At 38.6% G+C, this 10,958-nt stretch overlaps 1 pseudogene; it reads left to right on the forward strand.

Moving 5' to 3' along the window:
- The first annotated feature begins 7,760 nt into the window (after positions 1–7,760).
- Positions 7,761–8,123, forward strand: LOC109730852 (cytochrome c oxidase subunit NDUFA4 pseudogene; annotated as a pseudogene).
- Positions 8,124–10,958: the final 2,835 nt, after the last annotated feature.

Consider the following 10,958-nt stretch of genomic DNA (forward strand, 5'->3'; position numbering starts at 1 on the left):
CCTTACAAAACAACCTGCCTTCCAACCTTATCTTCTACTGCTCTCTTTGTTTTATTTCCTCCCCAAAAGACCATCAGTAATCCCAGGGCTTTGCTTACACCATGCGTCTGCCTGTAATGCCTTCCTTCCTTCTCTCTGCTTACATAAGGGCCACCCATCCTTCAGGCCCTGTTGAAGCCTAATCTTCCTCCTGAAACCTTCTTACATTTTCTTTTCCTTTTCCTTTCTTTTCTTTTTTATAGATGGGGTCTCTGTCACTCAGGCTGGAGTGCAGTGCTTTCATCATAGCTCACTGTAACCTCAACTCCTGGGCTCAAGTGATCCTCCCACCTCAGCCTCCTGAGTAGCTGGGACTACAGGCACCTGCCACCACTGCACCAACTAATTTTTTTCTCATTTTTTTTAGAGATGGGGGTTGTGCTATGTTGTCCAGGCTGGCCTCCAACTCCTGGGCTCAAGCGATCTTCTCACCTCAGTCTCCAAAGTCTCTGGGATTACAGGCGTGAGCCACCGTGCCAGGCTCCTTAGATTTTTCTAATCCACAATCATCTCTCCCACCTGTGAGTTGTGTGAATGCCTAGTTTCCCTGCCTCTTATTGAGTATAAAGCCGATGTTACCTCTCTTTGCTCTCTCTCTCTCTTTCTTTCTATTTATTTATTTTTAATGTGCCTTATCTCATCTGGAGTCTTGATTGTAAGCCAAAGAGGAGGGATAATATCTTTTACCTTTCTGCATATTCAGTTCCTGGAACGGGCTCTTGAGCACAAATGTGCACATAAATCTTTGTTGTGCTGTTGGCAATTGATGATGGACTATTTGGAGCTGCTTTTTTGTTTAAGATACTTACTAATGTCTTACACTTGGGTTTTAGAATTTACAGCAGGCGGTACCATAAATTGCCTTATTTAATCTTCACAGCAGTTGGTGTCTTTCTGCCTGTGTCCGTCACTCCGTGTATCATTGTCCTTATTTCCAGGCGGGGTAACCGAGGCTGAGACCGGCAAAGTAATTTGCCCAATGTCACACAGGTAATAAATAGCAGAGCTGGGATTGTGTAAACCCAGGTTTTTTATTCCAAATTGTGAGTTCTTCCTACCATTCTATGATAGCCTGCAACTTTTAATTCCTATGCCTTCATGTTCTTGTAATTCTTCCCAAATTATGGGTCCTTCTGCTAGATTCAATTCTATCCTCAAGTACAGGTTGATAACCTTACACATTACAGCAAGATCATAATTTTACACTTTGTACTAGGGCTTTATTTCTGAAGTTTGTATAGATTACTATATTTTTGGCCATAGGACTTTGGAACTCTTTTCTCTCAAAGCATGTTGTTTCACGTACTATTTTTCTGAATCTTATTTCTTCCTCTTCTGCTCTGTCATTGCATATTTATCTATTTGTTTACTTTAACGTATCTTTATGTAATATTGAATTTACCTCAAGGAGCCATCCATTTTGAAACTAGTCATAAAATCAATATGTGAATGAGTGCTTAATTCCAGCAACTATGAGAAGTATTCTTTGTCTTCGTGAAAATCATTTGGTAAGAACTGGCATGTTTTCTAATCACTAGTTCTAATCACAAATGTCTTTCCTCATTTTTTAAAAAAATAAATCTGAACTCAGAGTCTTAAGAAAATGAATTTCATGGCCAGGCCTGGTGGCTCATGCCTATAATCCTAGCACTCTGGGAGGCTGAGGTGGGAGGATCGCTGGAGGTCAGGAGTTGGAAAAAATGAATTTCTTAATTCAAGCAGGACAAGAAGAAGGGACAGCTTTAAGGGAGTCATCATTTTTCTTTGGCCCCCACATCAAGTGGACTACATCATTCTAAATGCTAATCATGTTAGGATAAAGTATATCATAATTCTACTCTTTCCATTTAAATTTATTGCTAGAAATATAAAGTTTCCAGCAAATAAATTCTAGTGTGTAATATCAATACTACAAAGTTTTGACATCTGTAGAAGTTACTTATTCTGATTTACTTTTCAGCGAAAGTAATGGTTCTGAGAAAAATAAAAGTAGTCAATTAGATTATGAAAAATATCACTTCCCAGAATTATCTTAATTTGGTTTAAATATTAGTGTTAAGCAAAACATTTTACATTTTGTAATGAAAACAATCTCTAAGGAAATTGTATCAAAGTGTTCATAATCCTTTGTATTAAAAATTTTGACAAAGTTCCAAAAGTATTAACTCTTCTGGGAGCCTGAGGAAGATCAACTGATCCTATTTTAGTTCAGAGACTGACAGAGAGCACTTTTGCCACAGAAAGGCAATATTTGTTTGAAAAATGTCAGGTACATCAAAGTTCTCATATAAAAGTTCTTATTTATTTATTTGTAATTGACAAGTATATATGAATATATTTATGGCATACAATGTGATGTTTTGATATGTATATAAAAGTTCTATGTATACTTTAATCTAGATAACATAGTTTTTTCTCTGAAAACCCTTTCAATGCTTTTTTCTTTCTTTTAAATAACTGGTAATTAAGGATATCTTTAGGAAATATTTAAAGAGCAATATGTATGCAAAATACTTTTAGAAAGAATGTATCTTTTACCTTCACAGTTACATTTTTTTTATCTAATTAACAATTTGACATATATGGGGATATATGAAGTAGGTGTAATTAATGTTTAAAACTGAAAAGAAGCCAGGTACAATGGCTCGTGCCCATAATCCCAGCTACTTGGGAGGCTGAGGCGGGAAGATCACTTGAGGCCAGGAGTTAGAGATCAACCTGGGAAATACATTGAGACTCTGTCTCTAAAAAAATGAAAAAAAATTAAGTGGGCATGGTGGCCCACACCTGAAGTCCCAGCTACTTGGGAGGTGGGAAGATCGCTTGAGCCGAAGAGTTTGAAGCCACAGTGAGCTATGATCATGCCACTGCAGTGGAGCCCGGGTGACAGAGTGAGACCCCATGTCTAAAAAAAAAGGAGGAAAGAAAAAAAAAGAAGAAGAAATAGAAACTATGAAAAAACTCACACTGTAATTCACTTAAAGATTTATAATGCCAAAACTGATACAGTTCCTGCATAGTGGTGTATATCTTGTGCTATGTTATGGCTCTATTGGTTGCTTTTGAAGACTGTCAACAGGTTTTGCATAGAATGACTCATTCAAAAGAACATACCAAACAAAGTTTTGAAATTAGAACAGGCTGAGCTGTCGATGTTCTCTCTCGGTGAATGGCATTACCACTCTTTCAGTTGTAGTCAAGCCAGGAACTTGGAGTCACCCTAAACTCTCCCTGCCCCAACATTCAATAAACACAAAGTCCTGCTAAGTTCACTTCTTAAAAATATATCCCATAGTTTTCCTCCTTTTGATTTCTCCTACCACCTCTTCAGTTTAGACACTTAAATCAACTCCCTGACTTTGGGCTAGCCCTCTCAAAGTCCTTTTCCTCATAGCTGTCAGACAGAAAAATTCCTTAACACAGTCCTGGCCATATTACTCCTTTGCTTAAAATCAGGGTCATCTGGAAACTGTTCTCAAACTACACATGCCTCCCTTATTATCTCCACCAATGTTTCTTCACCCTAAAAGACAATCTACCTTAAAGATGAAAGATTCTTAAATCCTAAGCATCGCATCTAAGATTCTTCATAGCCTCATCTTATGCTCACACCCCGGTAAAAGTCCAGTGCTCATAGGCTGCCCATATGCGCCACAGGATTTGTGCCCGGGTATCTTGCTCATTCTGATCCTCTGCTTGCTATTCTCCTCCCATCCTTCTTTAGTGACTAATTCCTGCTTGTCCTTGTAGCCTCAGCTTAGAGACCTTTTGCACAAAACTGTGCTGCGTGACAGACTGTGAATGTCTCACTGCCTCTAGCAGAGTACTTACACCATGTCCAGTGTTTGTTTCATGTCTCTTTGTCACCCTGTGGAAGACTGGGTCTTATATTTTAGTGGCATAAGAATTACCATTTAACACTCAGACTTCTGAGTAATTGTCTCCAGAAATCTGATTCAATACACCTACCTGAGACCTAGGTACATGCGTTTTTTACCAGGCAGAATCAGGTAATGCTGATGTGGTGGTTTAGGGACCACGACTTGAGAAATACTGCTCTTGGGTATAGGCACCTCAAAGGCCAGGATTTGGGGTTCTGTTAATGTTGATGTAACTAGTCATTTGCACTCCATAGACATTTCATAAATGTTTGAGGCACTGAATTAAAATGAATACAGCTTTTAATTCAAGAGTTATATCAATTTCAGAATTTTTTAGGCCTTTCCACTCCTCCACTCCTACCACACCCGAAAAAACCCCACGTTGTTGCCTTCTGTCTGGCTGTCTCAGAGAAAGTAGCACCTTTCAAAAACCTTAGTAAGGAAGACTCTGAAACTTAAGCCAGTCAAAAATGAAAATTGGTCAATAAAATGAAAAGTGGTATTATCTGTGATTTTCTCTGGTTACACAGATAATTGGGTTTCCTACAGGACAGCGTTGCCAAATTAAATTTAAGTTGAGCCGCAGATCTACTTAAAAATTTTGTTGTGCCATATTAAAAAAAATAAAGATAACTCTAATTATGGCGACAGATATTATTTAAACTAATATATCCAAAATGTTATCATTGTAATGTGCAATCAATACTAAAAATTATGAAGACAATATTTTGCATCCTTTTTTGGTACTAAGTCTTTGCAATCTAGTATATAGATCATGCAGCACGAGTCAGTTCAGATGCTAAATTTTCATCAGAAATATTTTATATTTAGAAGTCATAAAATGTACAGGTAGAAATGTATATTCATATACCCAAGTTGCTTAAAACATACTTAAAAGTTTGTTTTTTTTTCATACTTCAAGGTTTTCCAGTAACTAAAGCAACTGTCTGGTTTTAAACTTAATATTAAACTAATCAATTAATATTAACTATAAATAAGTTGGTCATTAATTTTCAATAAACTAATAATCAATAGTTATTAAATTGATATATAATTAATTAAAAATAAATAAATTTAAAATTTGAGTTCCTCAGGCACACAAGCCACAGTTTAATTGCTCAATGGCTATTTGCAGTTTTGCTTACTCTATTAGGCAGTATAGCTATAGGACATGGAATTGTTCAAGGTCAGATCAGATACCTTGACTTAATAAGGTTTTGTTTTTTTTTGAGACAGAGTCTCGCTTTGTTGTCCAGGCTAGAGTGAGTGCCGTGGCGCCAGCCTAGCTCACAGCAACCTCACACTCCTGGGCTCGAGCGATCCTCCTGTCTCAGCCTCCCGAGTAGCTGGGACTACAGGCATGCGCCACCATGCCCGGCTAATTTTTTATATACATATCAGTTGGCCAATTAATTTCTTTCTATTTATAGTAGAGACGGGGTCTCGCTCTTGCTCAGGCTGGTTTTGAACTCCTGACCTTGAGCAATCCGCCCGCCTCGGCCTCCCAGAGAGCTAGGATTACAGGCGTGAGCCACCGCGCCCGGCCCTTAATAAGGTTTTATGCTCAGTGAGCCAGTGCCCAAAGCAAGCGGAGCTCCCTGAAGAGCAAGAAAGGTCTAAATAAATTTATCTAGTCATCTCAAAGAAGAAGCCCATCATTTACCAAGAGCATTGCAAAGTGAGGTAGTCATACTGTAAATAAAATCATATCACAAACTTGATTTTGGAAAATTAAAAAAAAACTGTTAAAAAAATGTTGTCAAGAAAAAAAAACTATCAAGCTACCTTCAAGCTGTTCATACTCATCCTCATCATTTTCTTAAGAATCAGATTTATAAAATTCCTGAATCCTAAAAATAAGGAAATTTCTCCCAAAAGGTTCCAGTTAGATTATTCAATATTAGAATTTTACTGAAAGAGTTAACATTTTACCTTTACCTCATGCAGAGCAGCATGAGGGCAGGAAGCGTGTATATATCTTTGGAGTCAGAGCCCCTGAGTTTGAGTCCTAGCACTCCCCAACAAACTGTAACTTTGGATAAGATGCTTACTATATTCAAATGCAACTATGTAATAGTGATGGTGCCTATTCTATGCATGACCCTACAGAGCTAAAGTGAGGATCCGGTGGATAATATATGTCCAAGTGTTTCCTAAACTGTAGATAAGAACACAAATATGGTTTACAACTAATACATTGAAACAACAGATTAATAGCTGCTATTTATTAAGCATTTGCTCTATGCCAGCCACTTTTTGTATTAATGCTCACCTTCAAAGTGGCAACCAGGTATGTATTATAATATGATCTCCATTTGACTGAAAAGGAAATAGAGCAGTTGAGAGTTTAAGTACTTGTGAAAATAATTATGCAACCTTTAAAGTTCAGAGCCAGGATTTGAATTTAGGCCTTTTTGATCCCAAAGCCTTTGGGCTTTGCTAGGGGCTTTCCAAAAAAAAAAAAAAAAAGGTGAGAATAAGATCATCTGTTTATGAATATTGCAAGCAGTGAATGAACTGAGAATATAATTCATTTTGAGAGAAGAATCCAGGCCTTTAAGAGGGTTAGCTACACAAAGATTTTATTGTTGTTTTTTGCTTTTCATTTTTGAGACAGGGTCTCACTCTGCCACCTAGGCTAGAGTGCAATGGCGTCATCATAGCTCACTGCAACCTCAAACTCCTGGGCTCAAGGGATCCTCCTGCCTCAGCCTCCCCAGTAGCTGGGACTATCCACAGGAGCCACGCATCCGCCTTGAGATTTTTGAATAAGGATTTACTCCAGATAATTTTCCAAAGGAATAAATGACCCTTTGAGGTCTGTAATTATTGAAATGTTTGGCTTTGAGTCATGCCTGGAGCCAAAGGAATTACTTGACAATGATTAGGCATACACTCATTTAAAAAAACAACTGGGCTTTAGTAGTATTGTGATCAGGTTTCATGTAACATCTAAAAGCTTTTCTTTTATGAAATACCTAACTTGATGTTCAGAAAATAAAGGGAATCCACAACAAATACTCAAACTATTGGAGGTGACCTATGCTGACTTTGTCAAACAGTCAGGGCTTTAATTATATTTACATATATAGATATCCCCTTGATCCCCCATTTATACCAAAAAGGATGCAAGGCAGCTCTACCAATAGGACCCTGGAAAATGTGTGTTGCCTTGGTATAGCAGGAAAGAAATGTATTTGTCTTTTATGTTTTCTTTTGGGATTTAGAAAGTAGATTCATAGCTGGCATAGCGCTGTGTTGGACATACCATATTCACATACATAGAGCATTTTATTATTTCTTTGGAAGCCAACAAGCCTTCAGTGAGGGTTTACCATGTGATGAACACTTGCTTGGTATTGGCGGACAGAGATGAGAGCAAGTTCCTCCCCTGAAGGAGCTCAGTGCAGGGATAGCAGCATGTAGTAATTCCCATACAAGGTACATAAAGTTCTGTGGGAGACAGCTTAGGTTATCCTTAATTCTAAAACAACTAGGTAAGATGTAGGTGAGGGCTTGCCCTGTATAACCCAATCTAATGTGTTTCCAGTAGACCGTCCTGAACAAAGACACTCTCCCTGTCCGCCCGACACTTAATAACCCTAGGGTGATATCAAACTCCTGTTCTAACTATTGTTTTGAACTAAATGACCACATTGATCTATGTCTAACCATTACGTCTTAGTATGCGTTAGTTTTTGAGTTGGGAGTTGGATCAAGAATAGGCCCAGATTAGGCACTGGAGTAAAAAAAAAAACTTCTTTAGGTAAGACTTACTCCAAAGCTTGGCAGGCAGGTTTGTTTTTCTCTCCTTTTAGGCCAGAGGCCTCTGCCACAAACATGCTTCTCCGGATCCTTGGTCAGGCCAAGAAGCATCCGAGCTTGACCCCCCTCTTTGTATTTATTGGAGCTGGAGGTACTGCAGCAGCACTGTGTGCCTTGCGTCTGGCACTGCTCAATCCAGATGTTAGGTGGGACAGAAAGAAGAACCCAGAACCCTGGAACAAACTGGGTCCCAAGGATCAATACAAGTTCTACTCAGTGAATGTGGATTATAGCAAACCAAAGAAAGAAGGTCCAGCCTTCTAAACCAAATGCTTCACTATAAAGCTGCTTAGAATGAAGGTCTTCCAGAAGCCATCCACACAATTTTCCACTTAACCAGGAAATATTTCTCCTCTAAATACATGAAATCATGGTGATGTATTGTGTTGAGGATTACACTGATGAATAAATATCTGAAACTTGAAAATGAAATTTCTTTAGGTAGGAGATAAATCTTAGTGAGTGCATCCCGTTTGGTGCACAGGGAAAGAAGGCTCTTTCATGGTTTCACTCTGTCTCTAACAAATATAATATCCATAAATGCATGTTATGTTCAACATGTTGTAAAATGTTTGTTTTTTTAAAAACAAATTCTTCAAACCCATATGCTCTTTTGGATCTCCTGGAATATTTAAAGTTATAGTATCAGTATCACTGTAGTATCACTATAAATTATAATATCTTATTTTCCTGAACATAAATAGTCATGCCGAGGCCACTTAAGCTACTCTCTGAGAGCAACTACCCACCTAAATGAGGTGGGTTGAACCATTGATGGTGTCAGGTACTCCATTTGTAGTCCAACCTCCTGGGACAAATTCTGCAGCCCTGTGTGTGATCCTAAAGGCTTGTTTAGTCTGTCTGACCAAGAGAGTAGTTTCAGTGATTACATGCCAGAAGGAATAAAACTTCAGGTCAATATGAAATATGCAATGTTTATATTGTTTTTCCACCTCAGTAGAGATTTAAGAAAAGCTTGATTTTGAAAAAAGCATGGTAGAGCTTAACTGAAAGATTTCAAATGAGATCATGGCCTGCCTGTCACCAGGTGAAGGAGTAGAAACAGACATTTCCGGGGGACTGGGATGCCTTCTCTGAGGGTGGCCGCAGCATCTCTCCTGCTGAGATGCTCTGTTGAGTGAGTGACAAACTCCGAGGAAGATGCGCTTAGGGATGCAGAAGACAGGTAAGATCTCTCCCGTTTTCTGTTTTCTCTTCACAGCGCCATCCGCCTTTACTAGGGTGTTTTGGAATGGGACCTGCCTTCTGAGTGATCCTTCACCTTGAGAAGACCAGATTGCTCCTGAAGCTAGGTGAATCCCAAAGTAAAGCCACCACCTGACAATCCAGAGCCCGCTGATGGATCTACTGAGTCTGCTTCACTTTGAAGAGTCAGCGATGACAACACTTCAGGATCGGAAAGACAACACCACTCAGGAATATGCTGGGAAATAGCTTATGTCTTATATACATATATAATATTCTGAACCTATGGAAAAACCAATTGAAGGAAGGAAGGATAAGGAAGTAGAACTAGCAGTATTTGTAGTGTTTATGTACCAAAATTTTGTCTAATTTCCTGACCGATGGTTACATCGAAATCTTGCCAGTATTCTATATGGCATATTATTATCAGTCATGATTCTCTTTCATTAAAGATTTTTAATTAAGTTTTCACTCTACTCCAGAGCTCCTGACAGAGAACATTCATAGTCTAATAAAAAGTAAAAGTGTATTTTAGGGGTAACCCGGGTTTGTGACTAGACTTTTGGGAATGTTTTAAATTGTACATAAAATACAATGAATATATTCAAGTTTTCATTTTTTAAAGGGAGAGAATGTCCACAGTATTCATTAGATTCATGAAGTCATTGGTGAACCCCCAAATTGAGGAGTCACTGGTATATTATTATGTGTCATTTTACAGAATGAGTTTAATTCTGCCTTACAAAATGAAGTTGAAAGGAGGCAGAAACTCTAATCCCAGTCTAGTTTTTAAGGGACTATTTGGTCCACAAATGTGAATTTGATGGAACTGCAGTCAAGTATGTTATTTGCTACATAAAAAGATTAGAGACAAATGAAGTATTTCATTTTATAATTATTAAAAATAAAACCATGTGCTTTCTTCCAAAACTTAGACACTTCTGTTTCAAAGAATTTACTTTTAAGATGTAGACATTGTTTTCCAACAAAGATGAAAACCTGTGTAAAATTTTGGTCTAAGAGCAAAGTTAACCTTTTCCTCTCCCCAGAAATACACACCAAACTAAGCAGAATCAGAATTCTAGTCATAAGCTTTTATTTTTGCACTTGAAGAACTGAAAGCTTTCTCTGTTTGTTATTTTCTGAAGGAGGGAGTTTCCTGTGTGTCTTTCTGAAGCACTGGGGATCCCCTCATCTTTTTGGTCCTAGGCACCTTTTCCTCTATAGCGAGCATCCTTTAAACCAATGAGGGCTTCTGTGGCCACCATCTGCCATCCCCTGGCAGAGGGAGCTGAATTTTTTTCTCAACTGAATCAGGGCGCTGTTTCCCGGTATGAGGCTTGAGGTACCTCCAAGTGCTGACTGCAGGGCCTGCCTCAGCAGGAGACAGAAACTGACTGGTCTGAAGGGCTGAAACACTAGATTCTCAGTTGCACGTATGCTCACAGTGTCTGAAACTCTATCTTTAAAAATGTATTACTTTGAGATTGTTCTGCTCCTCCAATGTGTGTGTCCTTTAAAAAGCAGTCTCACCTGGAAATCCTACTATTAAGGAGTCTAATATTTTGGCTAGGGGCATGGGGACATCTATTGACACATAAACGCTGAGAAATGAGGTTGGTTGGTGGGTCCATGACAACCAACCAGGAGGGAGCCAGGAGGGAGCCATTGGGACTGGTGCAGTGTAGGGGCCAGACACCTTCTCCTTGGACTCCTCCCTGCTTGGACCTTGGCTTTGCAGTTCCCAGAGACCTGCTCCTGCTGCAATGCCAGGAATGACCACTAGGGAACTGGGCTCGCTTGTCAACTTGCATCCTACCCAAGTTGATAATAAAGAAAGCCTAAAATCTGTATTTGTTTTTCAAACCATCATGGGGTGAAAGATACATATTTCTTTTATACTGAGATCTGGAACTTTAAAAATCACAAGTAGTGTTTTAAATGAATTATTAGTGCAGAGCACTTTATTATAGTTCAATAAAGAATTCTATGTCTCCATTACACAGA

This window comes from Microcebus murinus, chromosome 5 (genome assembly GCF_040939455.1).
Source record: "Microcebus murinus isolate Inina chromosome 5, M.murinus_Inina_mat1.0, whole genome shotgun sequence".
Classification (NCBI taxonomy): domain Eukaryota; kingdom Metazoa; phylum Chordata; class Mammalia; order Primates; family Cheirogaleidae; genus Microcebus; species Microcebus murinus.